This window comes from Bufo bufo, chromosome 2, assembly GCF_905171765.1.
Source record: "Bufo bufo chromosome 2, aBufBuf1.1, whole genome shotgun sequence".
NCBI classification, from domain to species: Eukaryota; Metazoa; Chordata; class Amphibia; order Anura; family Bufonidae; genus Bufo; species Bufo bufo.
The window spans coordinates 680,077,916-680,101,489 of record NC_053390.1 but is presented as its reverse complement, the minus strand read 5'-3'; the positions used below and the strand labels follow the sequence as shown (position 1 = coordinate 680,101,489).

Here is a 23,574-nt window from a genome sequence, read left to right as displayed (position 1 = left end):
TAGTTTAATGCTCTGGTTGTCCCATTGACTTCCATTGTGCTCTGGTGCTATGTAGAGCACCCGAGCATCCCAAAGTGTTCTTCTCGAGCACCAGAGCATCCGAGCACCGTGGTGCTCGATCAACACTAGTGAGGAGCCATGAAGAGACAGAATGCATTCAGAAAAACTTGTTCTTAATATACCACAACCACTACAACATCTGAGCTTATAACCGTGATATAGTCCAGGTTTTAGTCATGGTAGAACTCATATATATTAACCATCATCCTAGAGGAGTGAATGAATGTATTCTTGTAGCTATAGCTATTTTGATAAAAGCTAAATTATTCTCAACATTTCTTAATCTATCACATGCCCTTGAAGGACTTCTCTGCTCTGGACAGTCCAAACTTGTAAGGCTACTTTCACACTAGCGTCGGGGCTCCGCTTGTGAGCTCCGTTTGAAGGGTCTCACAAGCGGCCCCGAACGCTTCAGACTTAGAATTTTTTCTAAACTATAATGTAGACGGATCCGTTCTGAACGGATCCAAACGTCTGCATTATAGAAGAGGATCCGTCTGTGCAGACACCAGACGGACCCGCTCTGAACGCTAGTGTGAAAGTAGCCTTAGAAAGGCCCTTTGACAGTAGGCAGATCACAAAGTATCCCCCTGCTGATATCCCCAGTGATCATCTGTAATCTGAAGGGAAACCAGGCAGTAAATGTTCTTTTTCCTTGCAGCACCATCACAGGAGAAACTAAGCATTACACAGTGTCCACTTAAATGAATGGGTAGTCTATGTAATGCAGGACAGAACAGGTCCTCCAGAGAAAGAAGTACTCTCTACTATAGCCAAAAGGTGAGAATCTTGAACAGAGGACCCCCACCTCGATTAATACAGAATACGCTAATAGGGATTTCAACACTGGGCAACCTCTTAATAGTTTTTGACAAAGATCTTCAGAAATACCATAATGAGGACCATACTCTCCGCAGCAGATACACATATGTGACATGCATTGTGTTACACAGCCAAGAAATCATCTCTGAACCCAGCGATCCGCCTGTGATTTACAATGTGCCATGTACCTATGGGCTTTGTACATACATCATACTAGAGATAATCTAGTGTTTCACTGTGGAGAAGGATCTAAGTTTGCCTCGCTTCACAGAGCAATGGACATATACAAACATCTTCCTGAAAAGAGACGCAGAGCTCCGGCACTGCCTAAAAAGGCAGTCTCCTCTCTAGTTTGCTATGATAGCTCACTAGACAGACAAACCACTCAACTAATGACAGTTTTCCTTTTTGCTACATTATCTGTACACTGGAAATTAGGGTAATGTCTCAGCTGTTCACTTGTGAGATGACAGAAGGGATTCAGAACTACTCCACAACTGATAGGGACATGTGGAGCGCCGTATGTCATCTATAATCTGAATTACTGCATTACTAGTAGCATTTGGACAATCAGCAGCTGGAATGCCACGTGGCAACACAACAGTTCCAAGCTGATGACAGTTTCCAGCATATTAACAAATACAGTGTTTAATCAGCAATCTATTTACACTAGGTTCACACTAGCATTAGTAGACCCGGCGGCCTGTTCTGGCATAAATGCCAGCTATCGGCCAGTCAAAGGAGGTATATGTTTGGTCAAAGCCTGGCATTTACACTGGAAAGCAGTCAAATTCACCGCCGGATCACATTATAGTCATTGGGGGTTCAGCAGTAAATGATTAAGTCAGGGCTTGAAGCTAAAACCAAGTGTGTATCATAAAGGGAAATAACATATAAAAGACAGATATTTGTTCTCCTCATTTTCCAATCCACTGCTAGTTTTGGCTTCAAAAACTGCATCTAAAAAGCCAACCATGTAAACCCAGCCTAAAATCCAACCTGGGAGATGTTGTGAGAAAGATGGTCACCATACATGTTGGACTGTCATCAGGTCCAGATAAGATCAGCAGGATTTGCTAAGTTGGCACCCCACCATGAAGTTCTTATGATGCTGTAATTAGTGCTGTAGTTCAGAAAGGAGACCTGATGTAAATTGACTGCTAATACTACCAATGCCTCCACTGGTCCCAGTGAGGCCGGCATGTGGCTCTGCTGCACATCCTGATAGTGACACTTGTCACTTGACCAGACTGTTACGGCAGCTTCATCTAGGGAAATAGCAATATAAAAAAAATCCCTGAAGTTCTTTTCATGTTTTGGGGATCATCTCATAAAAGATAAAACAAAAGAACATGAAGAACATGATAAACAATACAAAATACACAAATAGCCCCTCTGCCAATCACATGCAAAGCCCTGTCCCCAGTAGAGTGCCTGACTGGGCAGTAGTCACATAGAGCTGAATGGCGCAGCGGACATGCATGCGTGTCTGCCACTCTATTTAAACGGAGAGCATGGGTCCACATTCTTGTGAATGGTGGGGGTCCTAGTGGTTGGACCCCTGCCAATCAGACACATATCCCCTATCCTATAATTATTCCATTATACCTTATCTCTGTGTAGGCTTCACTCCTGGTTTTGGCTCACAATCACTGATAGAAATGACTGACCAAACACTGACATGTGAACTAGGCCTTAAGGCTGTATTACACAGCGGGATGTGGCAGGTGATTGTTCCCTCCCAGCAATCATCTGCTATTACATGCAGAGATCTCCTCCGCAGCATGGTCATTTTCTGCAGTTGTAGTCACTAGTTCAGATACCATCTTCTAAGCCATTGACTATTCTGCTGAGATTTTAAGAGCTATAATAACACTGTTACCAGTGAAACTACTGTAAATGACCCATATACAGTATATTGTGTATACATACCGCAGCTAGGTTGTGAGAATCCACTACAATTATTTTCCTTGCTGGGAGTTGTATCCCATGTTATTTGTATCAGCATTTTTGTGATATAACTTTCCAGATGTGGCTAATTTATAACTGTGAGGTCCCCATTGCTGCTCCTCACTTTTCATCTTTCCAGTTTTTACTAAAAGGCTCCTGGGTATACAGCCTGCTGTTAGGCAGAGTATTTTTGTGGTTTTCTACATGCTTCTGTACATGAGAAGTTTTAATGTTTCAGCATTAACCATAATAGCACAAAATGAAACAAATACTACAGGGGACATGTTGGATATAAGTATAGTACTGTTCTGGGAACAATGCTGTGGCTGCAGTTTATTCTCACATTCTTTTGATGAACTGAAAGCCAAGGCTAACAATTTTAAAATGAGTTCTACAGTAAATCGTCTGTTCACCTTTAAATACCATTTTACCACTGATATAGAACAGATTGCTTTACATATCTCATAATGGTTCTGAATTTACTCAGAGCTGCATTCATAATTCTGCTGGTTACTACTGCAACCACTCAGCACTTTGTTGACTTACATATTCTGTAATGTTAACTTTGTTACTTGCCTGTTTACTGGTTAGTGCTATGGCCATTCATTGCACAGTATAGTGGCTGTCCTTGGTATCGTAGCCCAAGACCATTTACTTAAATGGGACCAATGAGTGTGTCCTCAAACAGCTGATCGTCTGGGGTGTCAGGAGTCAGTATTTGGCAGTCGTGCTTACCACCAATCCTGAGAATTGGTCATCAATAGCTTACTTCCAGAAAACCCCTTTAATCCCATCATAATATAAACACTGACAACAAGAAGATTTCCCCAGCCAGAAGACATGTTGCTTTGGGGCATGGCCGGTTATACTAAACTCACTCTGGAGGAAATTCCTTACTTTTCCATGTCAGTTTTCTGGTGTTGGAAAAATCATACATTTTGGTGCACATTTGCATCCAACTTTGAGACTTCTCCCCTTTTCCGACACCGTTGGCACTTTTGTGAAAAGTGGTAAAGGCATGAGTGGTAGGAGGCATCCACAGCCTGACACATTTAACAATATGTGTGCCAAAAAACTGTTGCGCATTACACCTGAATTCTACTCCGGTCCATGCCTGTAGTAGATTTCAGTTCTGGTGCATGGGTTGCCTCAATTCTTAAGAGGTGTGCGCCTCTTATTAACTATGGCGCACCTCACCTCAGCGCAGGAGAAATTAAGACCGGCATACACATCGCCTTTCTTAATTACTCTCCCCCTTTGTGTCTCTGACATGTAAGTGTCCTTATCTATAATTTCGAAGAGAAGTTAAGAGCCTGGAACAAGTTGTTGTGTAGTTTCTTGATGGACGTTCTGCTTTTCCCAGTCTTGTTGGCTACACATACAACATTACTGTGTCTTCTGGGAATAAATATTTCTCTTCAGATTAAAACATCTGTTTTCAGTTTGTACACACAGCTATTCCGGAAAGATTGAACAAATGCACAAATAACTAGAGAAGAACCATGTAAGAATTTCCCCTGCTGTACAGCACTGACAGCCAGGGACAGGGCTCAATTCTGATCATAAAGAAAGCTTGCAGTGCAAGTCTAGTGGCCTAGAGAAAATACCAATTACAAAAAAACCTTGATCTTTATGTTTATGTGCATGCTGCTGAACTGCACGGTGCAGGTCTTTATAGATGTCTACCAATCATAGAAACTTCTGTATGTTGGATCAGCATGTCATAAAAAATCCCAGGGTTGTCCAGAAGTCCAGTATTGTCAGAGTAGAAAAGTTAAAAACGATGTTCCACGTTAATATAATTTGGTAAGAAGGATAAAACTACGAGTGACTGTGCACTGACAGTAGTTCTACCTTACCCATACTTTCTACATACCCTCTTTTGTCTCCCTGAGTCTTACAATAAGTGTATATTGGTGACAGCGACATGCCATAAGGGGCTAAAGGGCACAGAAAAAGAGCTGAGCTTGACAATGACATTTAGTCTTCCCAACAACACATACAGACACAAAACACTGTGCCCAAGTGATTACATCCTACTCAGAGCCACCCATAAATCCTCATACGCCGAACATCTGTCACACAGCGGCTGCACAATCCCAGCTCAGAGAAGCAAATGTCACTGATCTGAAACATAATCGGATAGTTTCACTGACTCGGAGATTAAAGGCTACGCTCACATTCTTGGGTAGAATACCTGAATGTCAATGTCCCTCACTGCACGCCCAACCGAAAAGTATTATCCTCCACGCTCTAATTAAAAAGTCTGAAGAAACCGAAAAATGTGAAAGTGCAAAGCTTGAAGTGGGAGGACGATTCTGCTCCTTTCAACAGACTACTGCAGAGGTAATCATCAAAGAATGCTAGTGAAGTTATAATTATATCACAGGTTAATACATGATCTAACTCCGCAGCAGGACACAGTCATCCATAACAGCCATGTGCCTCATACAAGAAATAATGCCACATGTCCTCTTCTCCCTTTCCACTTTTCATGCATCCACTTACTGTATACTGATTTAGTTTTTAGCATTATTTTGTCTACATGATTTTTTAAATTTTTATTTGCTTACCTGAACCACAGATTTGGAGCGTGACATTTAATTCTGCTTATATAAGCTTCAAAGATTTTCCCTTTAAACTCACCAGCCCACATTTACCGAAGTTACTGTACAAAATGACGCAATTTGGTGCATCTAGGGTTTCTAGACTTTTTCCAACATGTGCAACAAAGGACGGAGCTTAGTGCAAAGTAGGTGGAGCTTTGATGGAAAGGAGGGGCCTAAGATGCACCATTTTGCACTTAAATTTCAGTGCAATTCCAGCATAAAACAGGTCTCAAAGTAAGCCAACCAATAGTTGGTATAAAGTCAGAGAGGAGTGTCTATCGCCGCCCCACATTTTTAATCTAGCCTGAGCCACTGTGATAAATCTGGTGCAGGTCTAGACACCCCTGTCTAAGCTTACGCCATCTTTAGGATTAGTAAATCTTGGCTAATATCCTCAGTTGGCACTACTCACAAGTATCGATATGAAAACATTTCACCCAGACTACTTAAAAGGAATCTGTCTTGAATGACTAATAAAGTAAGCATAGGGCTTCGTAGTCTTGTGGAGATGCAGTGATTAGTACTTATCAAAAGCTCTCCAAGGAAAGGCAACAAGTAAACTGGTGACATGGCAATGGGTGCCCAAGGAGAACTGATGCGCCTGGCATTCATGTGGATGTAAGGCTACTTTCACATTAGCGTTTTTTAGCAGATCCGTCATGGATCTGCAAAAACGCTTCCATTACAATAATACAACCGCATGCATCTGTCATGAACGGATCCAGTTGTATTATGTCTTCTATAGCCATGACGGATCTGTCTTGAACACCACTGAAAGTCACTGGGGGATGGATCTGTTTTCTATTGTGTCAGAGAAAACGGATCCCTCCCCATTCACTTACATTGTGTGTCAGGACGGATCCGTCTTGCTCCACACCACATCGCGGACAGAAAAACGCTTGCAGCATTTTTCTGTCTGCAATGGGTACGCAACCAAATGGAACGGAATGCATTTTGGAGCATTCCGTTTCGTTCAGTTCCGTTTTGTCCCCATTGACAATGAATAGGGACAAAACTGAATCGTTTTCTTCCGCTATTGAGATCCTATGACGGATCTCAATAGCGGAATTGAAAACGCTAATGTGAAAGTAGCCTTACTTTGACACGTACCGCCTACCTAAACATTGCTGCAGACCAGGTACAACCCTTCATGGCAATAATTATCCCTAAGGGCACTGACCTCTCTCTGCAAGAAAAAGCTGCAAAATTGTTCAGGAATGGTTTGGGGCATATGACAAAGAGTTCAAGCTGTTACCTTGGCCTCCACATTTCTCAGATCTCAATCAAGTCCAACCCATGTAGGAACCTCACAAAATATAGGACTTCAAGGACCTTCTGCAAATATCTTGGTGCCAGATACCACAGGACACTTTCTATGCCTCAATGGATCAGAGGTGTTTTGGCAGCTTGAAGAGGTCCAACACAATATTAGGCAGGTGGTTGGCTTTACAATTACGCTTTACAACTAAAATTGTATAGATTTTTTGTGTTCACATTATGAACCAAACATTTAATTAAAACCTATTAATTTACCAATAAACTGGTCAAGGTCAGTAAAACGCTATAAAAATTCAAACATACCTTATTGAATTTAATTTCTATATTGTGCTAAGGACACATCACAGCTGAAAGATAGCATAATCATTATTTCCATTCCACATAAACCTGGCTGGCCTTGCTCTATATATCCAGCAGTGGACTGTTGCGAGGCATTTTCCATCGGTATGTGGCTACGTAAACAACAGGCGCACTGAGGTTCTGGCAGGAGTCCACCGCTCTTACATCACTCTCCCTTATTAGGGAAACTAGCATAAATCTGACAACTTGCTCCAAACAATCAAGGTTATGTATGACATTTTACCCAAGGAAACCGGTAACAATCACTTAACCACGCTAACTAGACTAATAACAATTATCATATAAATGACTGTAAAAAGTATGAACCCCTGACACTACAAGTTGCACTGTACATTTCAAGATGTACTTTTTTTTAAAGAGATTAACCACAAAAGTGCAATTACCGTATTTTTCGCCCATAAGACGCACCTAGGTTTTAGAGGGGAACAATAAGAAAAAAATATTTTTCATTACACCTCAGGTCAGACCACCAATCAGACCCCCAATGTTAATAAGACCTCAGATCATACCCCCATGCCTCATATAGGTCCTCCATGCCTCTAATCAGCCCCCAGCCATATGTAATCAGCAGCCCCCAGCCATATGTAATCAGCAGCCCCAAGCCATATATGTAATCAGCAGCCCCCAGCCATATATGTAATCAGCAGCCCCCAGCCATATATGTAATCAGCAGCCCCCAGCCATAGATCACAAAATAAATAAACCACTTACCTCTTCTGCTCCTGGACGCCGCCGCTCCTCTCCTCCAGCACGATCCTCTTCCTCCTCCGTCGGCTGTGCTGTGAACTGGTGCACACAGCGTGAGGTCACAGAGAGCCCTCACACTGTGCGCAGCCACTGCACAGCTGACAGTCAGGAAGCGGTGAGTACAGAGCCTTCACCGCTTCCTGGTCCCCCGGTACTAATCAGCGCTTCCATTATGGAAGTGCTCATTAGTATTTGCCCCATAAGACGCAGGGGCATTTTCCCCCCAGTTTGGGGAGAAAAAAGTGCGTCTTATGGGGCGAAAAATACGGTAAGTTTTTCTATTCATGGAGCCAGTGAGCTCTTTTGGTGCCAACACAGTACAGCTCAGGCTGATTATTTCCAACAAAAGTAAATGTCAGGAATGAGTCGTTAAATGTAAGCCAGGATTTGTCATCACTATGCCCCTGGATGTGGAGCTTTTCTTACTCCATCGTTATGTGACAACTCTGTACGTATATAAGAGGTCTCTACTTCAAAACTTTGTAATAGCAGAGGAAGCCTCTATCCTGCTCCTGCAGAAACAATAGAACCCACAATCCTTTTGGTTTTCCAAAGTAATTGATATCATGATAATGTCTTACATCTCCAATACAAAACATCACTTTCATTGACAGTCAGAATACAGGAGCCTGCTTGTAAACCCCTCTTCTTCTTAGAGACTCATCTTCTCTTTAGTCACCATGTTTGCACTCGATTGCTCCTATCCCCCTCTTCATCCCTTTTTTTCTTTTTATTGTCTCTTACTGCTCTCTCTTTCTTCTTCTTATCGCATCTCTTTTTTCTCTCTTTTAAGGTTTTCTCCTCCTTTGTATACCTGCTGATCCTCCTTGAATCAACTCTAACACCCATTTTCTTCCACTGGCCACATACAGTATCTCACATTTTTGTAAATATTTTATTCCATCTTTTCATGGGACAAAACTGAAGATATGACACTTTGTTACAATGTAAAGTAGTCAGTGTACAGCTTGTATAACAGTGTAAATTTGGTGTGCCCTCAAAATAACTCAACACACAGCCATTAATGTCTAAACCGCTGGCAACGAAAGTGAGTACACCCCTAAGTGAAAATGGCCAAATTGTGCCCAATTAGCCATCTTCCCTCCCTGGTGTCATGTGATTCGTTAGTGCTACAAGTTCTCAAGTGTGAATGGGGAGTAGGTGTGTTAAACTTGGTGTTACTGCTCTCATACTGGTCACTGGAAGTTCAACATGGCACCTCATGGCAAAGAACTCTCTGAGGATCTGAAATAAAGAATTGTTGCTCTACATAAAGATGGTCTAGGCCAGTGGTCGGCAAGCCGCGGCTCGCGAGCCACATGCGGCTCTTTTGATCCTTCACTGCGGCTCTTTGGTTCGGGCTGGCGGGTGGGCGGCCGCGCAGCCATATCGCGCCGCTCAAGCTGCTTGTAAATTGTCCGTCATGCGCCTGCTGCCCCGTCTGTCTGCTCCTTCCACTTTATGAATGAAGCAGGCAGGCGGGGCAGGAGGCACATGACGGAGGGAGAGATGTCACGCTGCGCACAGCAGCAGAAGGGCGGGCAGCGCGGCTCGAGTTCGGCTGCCCACTGTGAGGAGGGGTGGAGTGGTGAAGAGGAGGAACAAAATGTCCTGGTAGCAGAAAGGTAGGAGCTGCCCCCGGTGTGTGCACTGCACCGGCCCCGCCGCAAGTGTCCCTGCCTCCTTCCTTCCCCCCCACTAATACATTACTTACTGGAAGGCACTTATGGGGGATATCTGTGGATGACTCACTTATGGGGGATATCTGTGGAGGGCACTTATGGGGGATATCTGTGGAGGGCACTTATGGGGGATATCTGTGGAGGGCACTTATGGGGGATATCTGTGGAGGGCACTTATGGAGGATATCTGTGGAGGGCACTTATGGGGGATATCTGTGAAGGGCACTTATGGGGGATATCTGTGGATGACACATATATAGCATCTTATGCTATATATGTGTCATCCACAGATATCCCCCATAAGTGCGTCATCCACAGGTATCCCCATAAGTGCGTCATCCACAGGTATCCCCCATAAGTGCGTCATCCACAGGTATCCCCCATAAGTGCGTCATCCACAGGTATCCCCCATAAGTGCGTCATCCACAGGTATCCCCCATAAGTGCGTCATCCACAGGTATCCCCCATAAGTGCGTCATCCACAGGTATCCCCCATAAGTGCGTCATCCACAGATATCCCCCATAAGTGCGTCATCCACAGATATCCCCCATAAGTGCGTCATCCACAGGTATCCCCCATAAGTGCGTCATCCACAGGTATCCCCCATAAGTGCGTCATCCACAGGTATCCCCCATAAGTGCGTCATCCACAGGTATCCCCCATAAGTGCGTCATCCACAGGTATCCCCCATAAGTGCATCATCCCCAGGTATCCCCCATAAGTGCGTCATCCACAGGTATCCCCCATAAGTGCGTCATCCACAGGTATCCCCCATAAGTGCGTCATCCACAAATATCCCCCATAAGTGCGTCATCCACAGATATCCCCCATAAGTGCGTCATCCACATTACATCCACATCTGCAGACAAGTTTAAGAAAAGTAAAAAATGATAAAGATAAAATGAAATAATAATCAAGATCCAAATAAAAGAAAGTACATATAAAAGTATTCAAAAACACACTCTGGGCTCATGCCCACGAATGTAAGGGCGCCGTGCCTGTGCTGCGGACTGCAAATAGCGGTCCGCAATGCACGGACACAGACCATGGGGCAGCTGCATGAGGATCGCGGACCCATTCACTTGAATGGGGTTCGCGATCCGCATCCGACTGCCCCTACCGCAAAAAAGTAGCGCATGCTGAAGTGAATGGGTCCATGATGCGGGCTGCACACGGCCGTGTGCAGCCCGCATCATGGACCCATTCACTTCAATGGGTCCAGGATCCGGGATATGAGTGCTACAGTGTGCTTCCGTGGTGCTTCTGGCTGTGCCTCCGCACCGCAAAAAAGTAGTGCATGCGCCCGGATCCTGGACCCATTGAAGTGAATGGGTCTTTGATGCGGGCTGCACACGGCCGTGAGCAGCACGCATCATGGACCCATTCACTTCAGCATTCGCTACTTTTTTGCGGGCACACGGTTGTGTGCATGAGCCTAATAGTCCTCACTGGTACTATTGATGCAATATTTTAGGTTTTAAAAATGTGGCTCTCGAAAGAAATTCCAATCGTGGTTTTGGCGATATTTGGCTCAGTTGACAAAAAAGGTTGCCCACCACTGGTCTAGGCTATAAGAAGATTGCCACACCCTGGAACTGAGCTGCAGCAGGGTGGCCAAGACCATACAGCTGTTTAACAAGACAGGTTCCACTCAGAACAGGCCTTGCCTTGGTCAACCAAAGACGTTGAGTGCACATGCTAAGGTCATATCCAGAGGTTGTCTTTTCAAAATAGACGTATGAGTGCCGCCAGCATTGCTGCAGAGGTTAGAGGGGTGGCAGGTCAGCCTGTCATTGCTCAGACCATGTGCCTCACACTGCATCAAATTGATCTGCATGGCTGTTGTCCCTGAAGGAAGCCTCTTCTAAAGATGATGCACAAAAAAAAGCCTGCAAACAGTTTGCTGAAGACAAGCAGATTAAGGACTTGGATTACTGGAACCATGCCATGTGGGCTGATGAAACCAAGATAAACATATTTTGTTCAGATGATGTCAAGCATGTGTGGCAGCAACCAAGTGAGGCCTACAAAGACAAGTGTGTCTTGCCTACAGTCAAGCATGGTGGTGAGAGTGTCATGGTTTGGGGCTGCATGAGCACTGCCAGCTGTGGGAAGCTGCAGTTCATTAAGGGAACCATGAATGCCAGAGCATGATCCCCTCCCTTTGGAATACTGGGCCACAATGCAGTATTCCACCAGGATAACGACCCCAAACACACCTCCAAGACGACCACTACTTTGCTAAAGAAACTGAGGATAAAGGTGCTGGACTGGCCAAGCATGTCTCCAAACCTAAACCCTATTGAGCATCTGTGGAGCATCCTCCAACGGAGGGTGGAGGAGCGCAAGGTCTCTAACATCTACCATCTCCGTGATGTCATCATGGAGGGGTGGAAGAGGATTCCAGTGGCAACCTGTTTAGCACTAGTGAACTCCATGCGCAAGAGAGTTAAGGCACTGCAGGAAAATAATGGTGGCCACACAATTTAGCAATTTTCACTTAGGGGTGTACTCACTTTTTTTGCCAGCAGTTTAGACATTAATAGCTTTGTGTTGAGTTATTTTGAGGGCACACCAAATTTACGATGTTATACAAGCAGTACACTGACTACTTTACATTGTATCAAAGTGTCAGATCTTCAGTGTTGTCCCATGAAAAGAGATAATATATTTACAAAAATGTGAGGGGTGTACTTACTTTTGTGAGATACTGTACCATCCCCATCTGAGAAGCCAATCTTCTCTACTTTCCTTGATCTTGAGGGATTCCTTCAGTCTCTCTTATTTTAGTTAAAAATAGAAGGACCAGCAGGGCCAGAAATCCATATGTTAGATGAAAGAGGACCTGTTAATGGAATACTCTGCTCAGGACACTGTAGTCTGCCTAGCGCTGAGTATTTGGGAGTGCTGCATGGCATAGGACTCTCTTTTCTGTTCTCAATTCTGCAGAAGGCATAACACAGGGTATCAGTTTTGACCAGAGGGCTCCTTTCAAAGTTTGCAGCTAATAGGCTGGAGATGGGGTTGGCAAATTCAGAGATTTTATTCAGCAAGTGGTACAACGTGTTTCGGGGGCTGTAGTCCCCTTCATCAGGTACAAATTACGCAAGTAATTTGTACCTGATGAAGGGGACCACAACCCCCCGAAATGCGTTGTACCACTTGCTGAATAAAATCTCTGAATTTGATTCGAACTATCGGGCGGTTTCTTGCGCCGTGGGATACTTTCTCTGTTGATCGACTTATCTTCTGAGGGACCCAGGCATCCCTGATTTGAAGCACCTGCATCCCTGGCAGCACACCATCCGTCTAAAAAGGGGGATCGAAGTAACCCCTGATGAGCTTTTACTAGAGTTGTGCCTATGTATAGCACAACCACACAGGGTGAGCCTCCTCATTTGAGACATTTTTAATCTGCACGTATGCTATTACCCTATGGTGCGCTGTTTTGTGTTTTCTTAGCTGAACACTGCCTTCTTCACTTTTTAATTGACTTTTTTATGACACGTATGACGCTTCTGGTAGACACGTATGACAAAGGAAACATAAGTGGGGCACTGTCTGATGCGTCCTGTGAACAGAATAAGTAGGTGCAAAATGGATTTGAAAATGTAATGGGCAGATTATTGGAAACGAACATTACTACGAACACTCATTCCCAATAATCTGCACATGTAAATGTACCACAGATCACCTGATAAACGAGGAAAATGCTTTTTCATCAGGTGAAATAGCCATTAATGCAGCACATTAAATCATTACATGCAGCGGTCACCTCCACTGTACGTGGACGAGCGATCACTACTGTCATCGCTTGTCCTCATACAGAGTCATTATTTCGGGGGCAGCCGTGTAGCAGTGGTGATTGCTCATCTTCATAAAGTGGAAGTGATTGCTGCATGTAAATGCAGCTCTTCACTTCCGCACTGTTCCTTCCCGACATTTGCCTGCTCATTGGTACCATGTAAAGGAGCCCTAAATGTATATTTTAACTATGAAATGAATGACTCAGTTTAGACTAGTTGACCAAACAGGACATGACCACTGTATACCATATGAGACAGATCCTGCTGCAAACCACCTAGAAATAACCATGATAATTTGGCTTGCTGCTAGGATGGCCACCAAATGTCAAACATCTACCAATATTTTATTCCTTTGAATGACATGTATAGATATGACAAGAGGGTCAGATCTCCAGAAACACAAGCAAACAATTAGAAAGGGAATTCCAGGAATGACGACCTTCCAATCAAACTAATCAAATCTGTCACATCTGTTCTAGGGTTTTGGGGGCAGTGACATTTCCCTAACGTATGCCATGTGTAATAGTGAATCTTTATCATGCACCCAGTGAAGTATGGCCGGCCTTGCATGTCATTATCTTTTTATTAACTATATTTATTCCAGGTATCTGCTCAGTAACTCAGTATACCGAGTCAATATCTACATTCTTGCAGTGTTTAATGTGTTTTCTGCCAGATAACTTGAACAAATCCTAACCTCCTGACACACACTTCTCACAGTGTCTTCATTTTTACATAAAAGTTTTCTGCCCTTCAATTTATCAGTTTGCGCAATTTGTTGCATTCAGTTTCAGCTGGAGTCCTTGAGGAGCACTGTACAGGACATCTTTCATGATTATAGTAATATATGCTAAATCATCGGATCTATTGGGAGCAATCTCCTGTCTCCATTTATCATTGCCGTGGCTCTACCTCTAGGGACAAAATTCAGCAAACCATCTAAACACTGGATGAGATTTATCAAAACTGCTGTAATGGAAAACTGCCCTAGTTTCTCATAACCACCAATCAGATTCCACCTTTCAATTTTCAGAGTTCATTTGGAAAATGAAAGGTAAAATCTGATTGGATGCTATGGGAAACTAGGCCAGTTTTCCTTTACCAAATTTTGGGTAAATTTCTCCCAATGTCTCTCTATAGATCCATATTATCTGTATGATCATTGCATATAAACTTCGATAAAATAGTGTATACCCTAAGAAGTATAGGGAACAATGGACAACAGGGTTTTCTCATATATACACCCCCATCCACATGTTCTATTCTGGGCATAAGGACATCCTAGAGGGTGTCCACCACTCGGGACCCTCCTTCTACGAATGCTGAGTTGCTCTTTTACAGTGGTTCCCCTATGGTGGGCCTCATCCGTCATGCATTAAAGGGTTAGCCATTCATCTGTATAGCCATATGCTGATGACCAGAGGGAAAAAAATGATGGATTCTATTTCAAAAAGTTGGTTGTCTTCGGGAGACAACCCCTTTAAGAGAAAGCCAGTTTGAGCCATATAAAATTCAACTTTTTAATTTAGCAACGCAACTAGGCACAAATGACTGTGGATCCTAGGGGGGAGATATAGCACTCCTGAAGACAGCAGCAGGACAGTGCCTTGGCTTCTGGGAATCTGTCCAGCCCAGTATTAAAATATTATGGTAATATAGTATTGTGTGAAAGATAAAAGTTTCTGTTTTTATCATTTATGGGTTTATAGCACATACGTATCTGTATCTATATATGTATTGGACCACACACACATCTTGTTCAGCTTAGCTACATAACAGTGTCATCATGTCATTATAAATGGAGGAAATGCAACTGTTGATATTAGCTACAATGGAAACTATTCAGTATGTCACCTCTTCCATGCTGTCAGCGTGAAATACATGAAACAAAGGCTAAATGTGCTGCCTGATGGGCACTGACAATGTCGGTACCAAGCACACACCGTATTTTATACTTCATTATTTATAGATGACTGGGAACAACAGGCTAAACAGGATATCCAATGGGTATATGAATATTTATGACTGTTCACAATATAGGTTAGCAGTTGTTGAAGTTGGTATGATCAGGTCAGGCAGGTTTAGTTTATTATATAGTATGGCTTTTACGACTTATAGTTAGTACATACTGTTTATAATACTGAATATTTTATCTAATATTTATTATTTATGTGCATTGTGCACAATATAAAGGATTTTCAGACTATAAGACTCACATTTTTGCAGGAAAAAAACAGGAATATACCCCTTTGACAGGGGGTCAATGCACAGTTGACAATATATTCATATATATTCAGAAGCAATAACAGAGGAAAGGCACAACACAGAAATAGGATCCAGGATTATTATTACATGGGGAATGCAAGAACTTATTAAAGCAGGCATGTGAGGAGATCTGACAGGTCCTCATGAAAGCAACTCCAATTCTAACGGTTTTCTGCGGATGCTCCAGATGTTCAGTAGGAGCGGATGTCCCACATTCCACAGAGAACGTCAGATACTAATAATGTTTATTGGATACATAGTCTATCCAATGCAAATGGTGATCTGACTTTGACAGCTCTTTTTTGGATCGCTCCATTTCATATTTCACCCAGCACTTCTTTCAGATAAACAGTTTATAAACCATCCATAATTAGACATTTCTGGGGAAAAATGACGATAGCGCAAGATAAGGCTGACATCAACAGTTGGGAATTTCAACGTTTAGACTCAGCAGCTTTTCCCCCAAATCAGGATGCCCTGCAGCGGGCTAGTGAACTCCTGAACATGCAGATATTTTCAGGGTGAAATGATAGCTTCCTTTCACTCTCCAAGCCTTTTTCCAACATCATCGGTGGACTAAAGGCCAAGTCAAACCGCACAGCTCAAGAGCAGGAAGTATTAAGACACAGCTTTAATGACAGATAATGATGGGTCATTACTTAAATATCTTCTTTCAAAACTCGTGTTTATTTTTACTTTCCTTTTTTCCCTTTTAAGGGATGAACTCCACCAAGTAACATGTGTTACAAGGCAGGCCAGATCTGTGTGCCAGGATCATGTTACATTTAATGGAACTGGAAGGTAAATTCTCCATTAAATATTACACAGTCCAGTCACATTATCATGAGCAGTTACTACTTTTGATGCCGGCAGCGTGTAGCTCATAAAGGAAGTCATATGTTCTGAGCCAGCTTGGCTGGTATATCATTTTTCATGTGCTTCTGTGGTGAAAGTGTGTCATGAGTGTGCAAATAACGTGGAAACAGCAGAGCACCAAGGGCCATTGATGTCAGAGGTGACCGACCGCTAAGAAGGTGCATGAGGGCAGACCGAAAAGCTACAGTGGAGCAGCTCACCACCAAAATGAACCAGGAGGGTACTCATATGTGTCTAAAACAACAGTTCAGTGAACCCTACTGTGTATGGGGCTCCAAAGTGGACGGATAGTCACTCACTGCACCTTTACTAAGTTACATCAGCAAAAAAGGCTTCAATGTTCACAGCTGTATCAGAATTGGACCTACGCTAATTGGGAAAGAGTTTTCTGCTTCGTCGAATGGATGGACGTTGGAATGTCAGACGAGAAACACTCTGCCACCATTGCTGGAAGAACATAAGCGGGTGGTGGCAGTGTTATGGTCTGTGGAAGGTTTTTGTGGCATTCTCTGGGCCCACTCATCCATGTGGAAGGCACTCTGAACCTATATGGGTGTGATTCCATCTTTGCAGATCACATACACCCATACATGATGATGGTCTTCCCTGTCTTCCAGCAAGACAATGCAACATGACACATGGCTAGAAATGTCCGACATTGGCTGGAAGAGCATGACAAATACCTCCCTAATTTCCCAGACTTGAATCCAATTAAGCATTTGTGGGACCACCTTGATCATCATTTTTGCTCTATGGATCCTCCCACACACCTTCCAGCAGCTGTGGGACGCACTGCAGTCATGGCTCCAGATACCTGTGACAACCTACCAGGACCTTATTGAGTCACTCCCAGCCCGTCTACCTACTGTCCGTGCGGCACACAGCGTATAATCTGGATATTAGCTGGCGGTCATAATAATGTGACTCGACTGTGTAAAATATTGGTAGCTTTTCAATGTAAGGTAATTTCTAGTTCCTAAGCATGTGCTGTGAGCATTGTATTCTCAGTGAGATTATCTAGAAACACTCATTTGAGGCACATTTGTTGCCCATAGCAACCAATTACAGAGCAACTTTTATTTTTCATGAGCAGAACATGAAACAAAAGTTACGCAATAATTGGTTGCTATTGTTTTTCTTTTAAGAGTGTTTCCCCAATGAGTTAATGTTCTGCTCATCATTTTCCCATCTCCCGCTTGCATCAGACACGTACCCTTCGTAATGTATACGTTTACCTTAATTAATCCTACTATTCACAAAATGTACTAAAATGCATATTTACTTTCAGGACAGAATAGTGGGCCCTTATAATAATTTCAACAATCATTTACATTTAGTCATGTGAATAGAAGACAGTCCTTTGGGTATGGCTACAGTTGCGTGATTGTCAATGGTGTTCCAGTGGAACCATGTTCTGCAACAGTCGCAAAAAATTCTGACTTGATGGATTTTTGTCACTAGTTGCAATTGGAAGCTCAACTATTACTTCATTGACTTTAATGGAAGTGGGGTGGGACATGCAACTCGCCTGCGACTTAGCTATGCTTTCACACCAAAATCACATTTCTAAAATAGTTGTGGACGACATGTTGCAGGCAAGTCGCCGTGTAGCCGTTCCCTTAGGCCCCTTTCACACGGGCGAGATTTCTGCACGGGTGCAATGCGTGAGGTGAACGCATTGCACCCGCACTGAATCCGGACCCATTCATTTCTATGGGGCTGTGCACATGAGCGGTGATTTTCACGCATCACTTGTGCGTTGCGTGAAAATCGCAGCAAGCTCTATATTGTGCATTTTTCCCGCAACGCAGGCCCCGATAGAAGTAAATGGGGCTGCGTGAAAATCGCAAGCATCCGCAAGCAAGCGCGGATGCGGTGCGATTTTCACGCACGGTTGCTAGGAGACGAATGGGATGGGGACCCGATCTTTATTATTTTCCCCTATAACATGGTTATAAGGGAAAATAATAGCATTCTTAATACAGAATGCATAGTACAATAGGGCTGGAGGGGTTAAAAAAAATTCTTATAATTTAACTCACCTTAATCCACTTGTTCGCGCAGCCCGGCTTCTCTTCTGTCTTCACCTTTGCTGTGCAGTAGGAATAGGACCTGTGTTGACATCACTGCGCTCATCACATGATCCATCACCATGGCGATGGATCATGTGATGGACCATGTGATGAGCGCAGTGACGTCAACACAGGTCCTATTCCTACTGCACAGCAAAGATGAAGACAGAAGAGAAGCCGGGCTGCGCGAACAAGTGGATTAGGGTGAGTTAAATTATTATTATTTATTTTTTAACCCCTCCAGCCCTATTGTACTATGCATTCTGTATTAAGAATGCTATTATTTTCCCTAATAACCATGTCATAAGGGAAAATAATACAATCTACACAACACCTAACCCAAACCGAACTTCTGTGAAGAAGTTTGGGTTTGGGTACCAAACATGCCGATTTTTCTCACGCGCGTGCAAAACGCAATAAAATGTTTTGCACTTGCGCAGAAAAATTGTGCATTTTCCCACAACGCACCTGCATCTTATCCGGGCCAAAGACATGACGCCAGTGTGAAAGAGGCCTTAGTCTTCATGTACGTTGCAGAGCCTGTACGGTGGCATTTGAACAGTTGATCGGTGGCAGTACCCAATGTCGGAAAAATCCACCGTTAAGATATAGATGACCTATCCTGAGAACAGGACTCAATATTCTACTTCTAGAAATCCCTTTCAACTGGTAATTCATTTTTCACTAACATGTTCCAATAAAAGCAGGACAAGCATATCTAACAAGTAGAAGCCTATCTGGGTTCATTTCCTAACATGAATCCATCGCAACTCTGAAAACAACAATAACAATTATATTTAATCTGAGTAAGATTTCCCAAACTCAAAAATGAACAAATACAAAGGGCGTGGTGGTGAATAAATACTCACACCCTCAAGGTGTAGATGACACAACTGGCCCTGATGCTAATTTCAATTGTCTCATTACCTCACCCTTGTTTTTCTGAAAGAAACTCATTATAGAAACATAGATTAATAGTTGTTATCTATCAAACACATAAGAAATCTGCCAACTCGCAGTTTTTAGCCAGCAATTCTCACAACCCTCCCAGTAATACAAGCCTTTATTAACATACAGTATATATTATGTTTTAGGGGAGCACAACCTGTCCATGCTCGGAAATGCGCAGCTATCAAAAGATCCAGGCAAGTGTCTTCTGCCGAAGGGTGCTGCTCCACGTTCAGGTTTTTTGATGCAGTTTTTTGAGCCAAAATAGTACTGGTTATAATGGTATATCAATTTCCCTCACATCACACATTTTATAATCACAACTATCTTGCTGCAGAATACAATGGATTGAACAAAAGCAGAAAGATGATATCAATAATGGTCGCCAATTGTTATACGGTAATAATGCCAATGAAGATCCTAGCTGAGAAGCCTCAAGAACCACGAGGAGGTTGGGCCCATACCAATCAAGGCCTGAATCTGAACTGCTATGGTAAGATTAAGGGATCATTCCTTTTCAATATGAGTTTCTTTCTCCTTTAAACCACAGGTATGTGGCACGGTACAATGGCATCAAGCATTGATTTATACTTTTATGTGCCTATAATTAATGGCACGTGATGCTCCACCCTGTAAAGGGAAGCTGAGTGACTACCCTGCCCTATTTCATGCATCCGCATTTATATGGATTAGGTGGTAAACTCCAGCAAATCTTTCTACATTTTCACTCTACAAAGCTGTCCAAGCCATGAACAAAACCAGAAGCAAAACGGTATGTGTTCACCCCAGAGGCTCAGTACTGCACAAAGAGCCATTTAATGGATCCATGCCGCCTCTAGTATAGACTCCGATGGGGGGCCTATTGTGCCACGCGGTGATATAGGGAGTTTTTTCGGATGGATACTGTAGGACATAGTGCAGATAGATCGTGCTGAGATCTGAAGTGCCCTTTAAGCCTTGGACTAGGAAGAGGACTGTATTGCCACCGGGGACTGTCAAGTGTCTCTTAGTGTAACATGATGAAGCCAGAATAATAGCAAGAAATCCTGTATCAAGCAGACTAGCTTTAAAAGGACACAATGCTGAGCAAATCCCTTATGTTAGAGCCATAAAAGGTAGCTCTGCTGCAGAAATGTCAGTAGTGTCCATGGAGCAATATAAACTGACAAAAATGAGGAGGCTTTAAAGGGCCGGTAACGGGCATAAAGTTATTTAGATGATAATACATTCTGCAATGGATGATGTCCCCCACACACGAGTTATGACAACACCAGTGGATGGTGACAGTAAAAATAAAGAAATAATAATAATACTTACCTGCTCCATTTGCTCGCGATGGGCCGGCTGCCACCATCTTGCTTAAAGATCTTGACTGAAATACCGTGTGCAATGACATATGACGTCACCACGCAGCCAACGTGACGATGTAACCTCGGGCCACGCAAGATTTTGTGACAGACCTTCAAGCAAGATGGCGGCGGCCAGACTGTCGTGAGCAAATGGTGCAGGTAAGACTACTTTCACACTCGCATTGGTGCGGATCCGTCATGGATCTGCACAGACGGATCCGTTCAGATAATACAAATGTGAGAACGGATCCGTTTGTATTATCTTTGACATAGCCAAGACGGATCCGCCTTGAACACCATTGAAAGTCAATGGAGAACAGATCTGTTTTCTATTGTGCCAGATTGTGTCATAGAAAACGGATCCGTCCCCATTGACTTACATTGTGTGTCAGGACGGATCCGTTTGGCTCAGTTTCGTCAGACGGACACCAAAACGCTGCAGGCAGGGTTTTGGTGTCTGTCTCCAAAGCGGAATGGATGCATTCTGGGCAGATCCTTTTCCATTCAGAATGCATTAGAATGCAAACTGATCCGTTTTGGACCGCCTGTGAGAGCCCTGAACGGATCTCACAAACGGAAAGCCAAAACGCCAGTGTGAAAGTAAAGATAAAAGTTTTATTTTTTATTTTACACTCTGCTAATTAAGATCATGTACAAACGCGGCATCTGAGGGGTACAATGACGGGGAGCGTCGTAATCACCGCTTCCAGTCACTGCACCCACTACTAACAAAAGAAATGCGCTTTGTGACTAAGTAATTCGTCACAAAGTGGATTTTTATTTGTAAAATTCGGCAAAGCAGCCGAATTGAATTTTTAAATACTTCGCTCATCACTAACCATATTGGATTTAGGCCAAATAACTAGCAAAAAAAAATAATACACTGATAAATCTTAAGATTCAGCTATATGTTTGTGGCTTCTCTCGTACTGTGTATTATAAAACTGGCAGAAGCCACCACTAGGGGGAGCTCATTGAATATAATTTATACAGTTACCATTGAATGCAATGGAAGCTATCAAAATATTTCCACTGAGCGTCTCCTATTAGTGGCTACATGAAAATACAGTGTATTCATGTGGAAACAGAATGAGTTCAGCACTGGGACCCATGGAAGGCGGGAAGCTGCGCTCCACTTGTGTCCCGTTTTTCATGTTGGATCCCATATGATGAAATGTACAGAACTGCTTACAGTAAGAGTAGTAATACATCACCAGGAAGCGCCAGCTGAATAAGGCGCTGTCGACCATGTCAAGTCCAGTCAGAGTCTTGGAATGTCACAGAAATCTCTGTGCAGCGACCCGAGACAATGGGACGCAGTCACTTTCCTGCGTCTTCATGTGCACAGTAACCATCTGTTGTGTCTACTGAGCGCAGTGATAAATATCATTAACTGTAGCATTAAATGAGTGATGACATTTCTCAAGATGCTGACTGGTGATTAAGTCACAACATTTCTAGCCCAAGGAAATTCCTAGACTTTTTCTACTGGTTTGTATTCCTGAAACTGACCGTATATTAGAAAATGTCCCTCTTCTGAACAGATCAAGCCACAAGAGGTTCTCTTTGTGAACTGTAGGACCAGCGAGGACCACATCACGTCTAATAAATCTTACCCATGTACATTCACAAGAACTGTATCCTGGTTTACCTGCATCGAGCAATCAATTTCCATTCATTCCACGAATAAAATCATATTTCAAGGGAAAAATATTCTCCACATAATAGGAGACATGGGGGGGGGGGGATTTATCATCTCCCCTACACCAGAAAAGTGGCTTTAAACGCTACAAGGCTGCGTTGTGATGCCATTTTTTAAAAGGAAAAAAAAGCTGCAATTGCCTCTTTTTACACCGCCCTCGCCACTTTTCCAAAAGGGTGCGTGGCAAGTGTGGGGAAGGGACGTGGCCAGCATGTGGACAGCACCGAGATGATCCATCCGTATGTCCGTTCTGCAAAAACATAGAACATATCTTCTACTCGTAAAATGTAGACCATAGACCCATTGCAGTCCAAAAATACGGATGCGACGCGTATGCTATCTGCATTTTGCGGATCCACAATCTGTGGACTGCAAAATACATGAGCTTGAGGCCTTCCACTATTATCCAGATTCTCTACCTCTAGCATGTACATCCCAAGGGGCACACACCCTGACGGTAGGGGTCGCTCGCACTCTTCCCATGCCAAGTAGCCGTGTATGATTATAGCCCTGATGGAAAATATTTGGTACTTGGAATAGGAACATTGACAAACAGTGTCTTACTAGATATAGCAAAATTTCTTGCCTAACTACAAGACCTTATACAGTCGGGGGGAGGAGGCTGTGCAGAGGCACATGAAGTCCTTGGAGTTGTAGGCACCTGTTGTGCTGCCACATGGTATTCATTATATTGCCATACGGCCAGTTTTCCTGATGAAGTTTTGGAAGCCCAAATCGAGACTGGATCATAAAAGTAGAGTAAATAGAAAGGACAGATAAGGCTACTTTCACACTTGCGGTAGAGTCATCCGGCAAGCAGATCCGTCACCGTGATCCGGCAATCTGCATGCAAACGGACAGCATTTGTAGATGGATCCGGATACGGATCCGTCTTACAAATGCATTGCAAGAACGGATCCATTTTTTTCACATTTTTACCGGTCTGCGCATGGACGGATCCGGTACTGCGGTATTTTTAATGCACTAATACATTTCAATGTAAATCAATCTGGATACGGCATTCCGGCAACTGATCCAGAATTGTGG

The 23,574-nt window shown here is 43.3% G+C and overlaps 1 protein-coding gene across 5 annotated transcripts in view; it reads right to left on the bottom strand.

Annotated features, from left to right (window-relative positions):
- PALLD (palladin, cytoskeletal associated protein) overlaps positions 1-23,574 on the bottom strand; it is a 366,817-nt gene that overhangs the window by 48,458 nt on the left and 294,785 nt on the right. The window contains exon 1 of one of the 5 annotated variants that reach the window (XM_040418652.1): positions 5,030-5,138. The exons of the other annotated variants lie outside the window; for them this stretch is intronic. The gene's annotated coding sequence lies outside the window, so the exon portion shown is untranslated. Of the gene's footprint in view, positions 1-5,029; positions 5,139-23,574 lie in introns of those variants that run through there. 5 annotated transcript variants of the gene reach the window in all.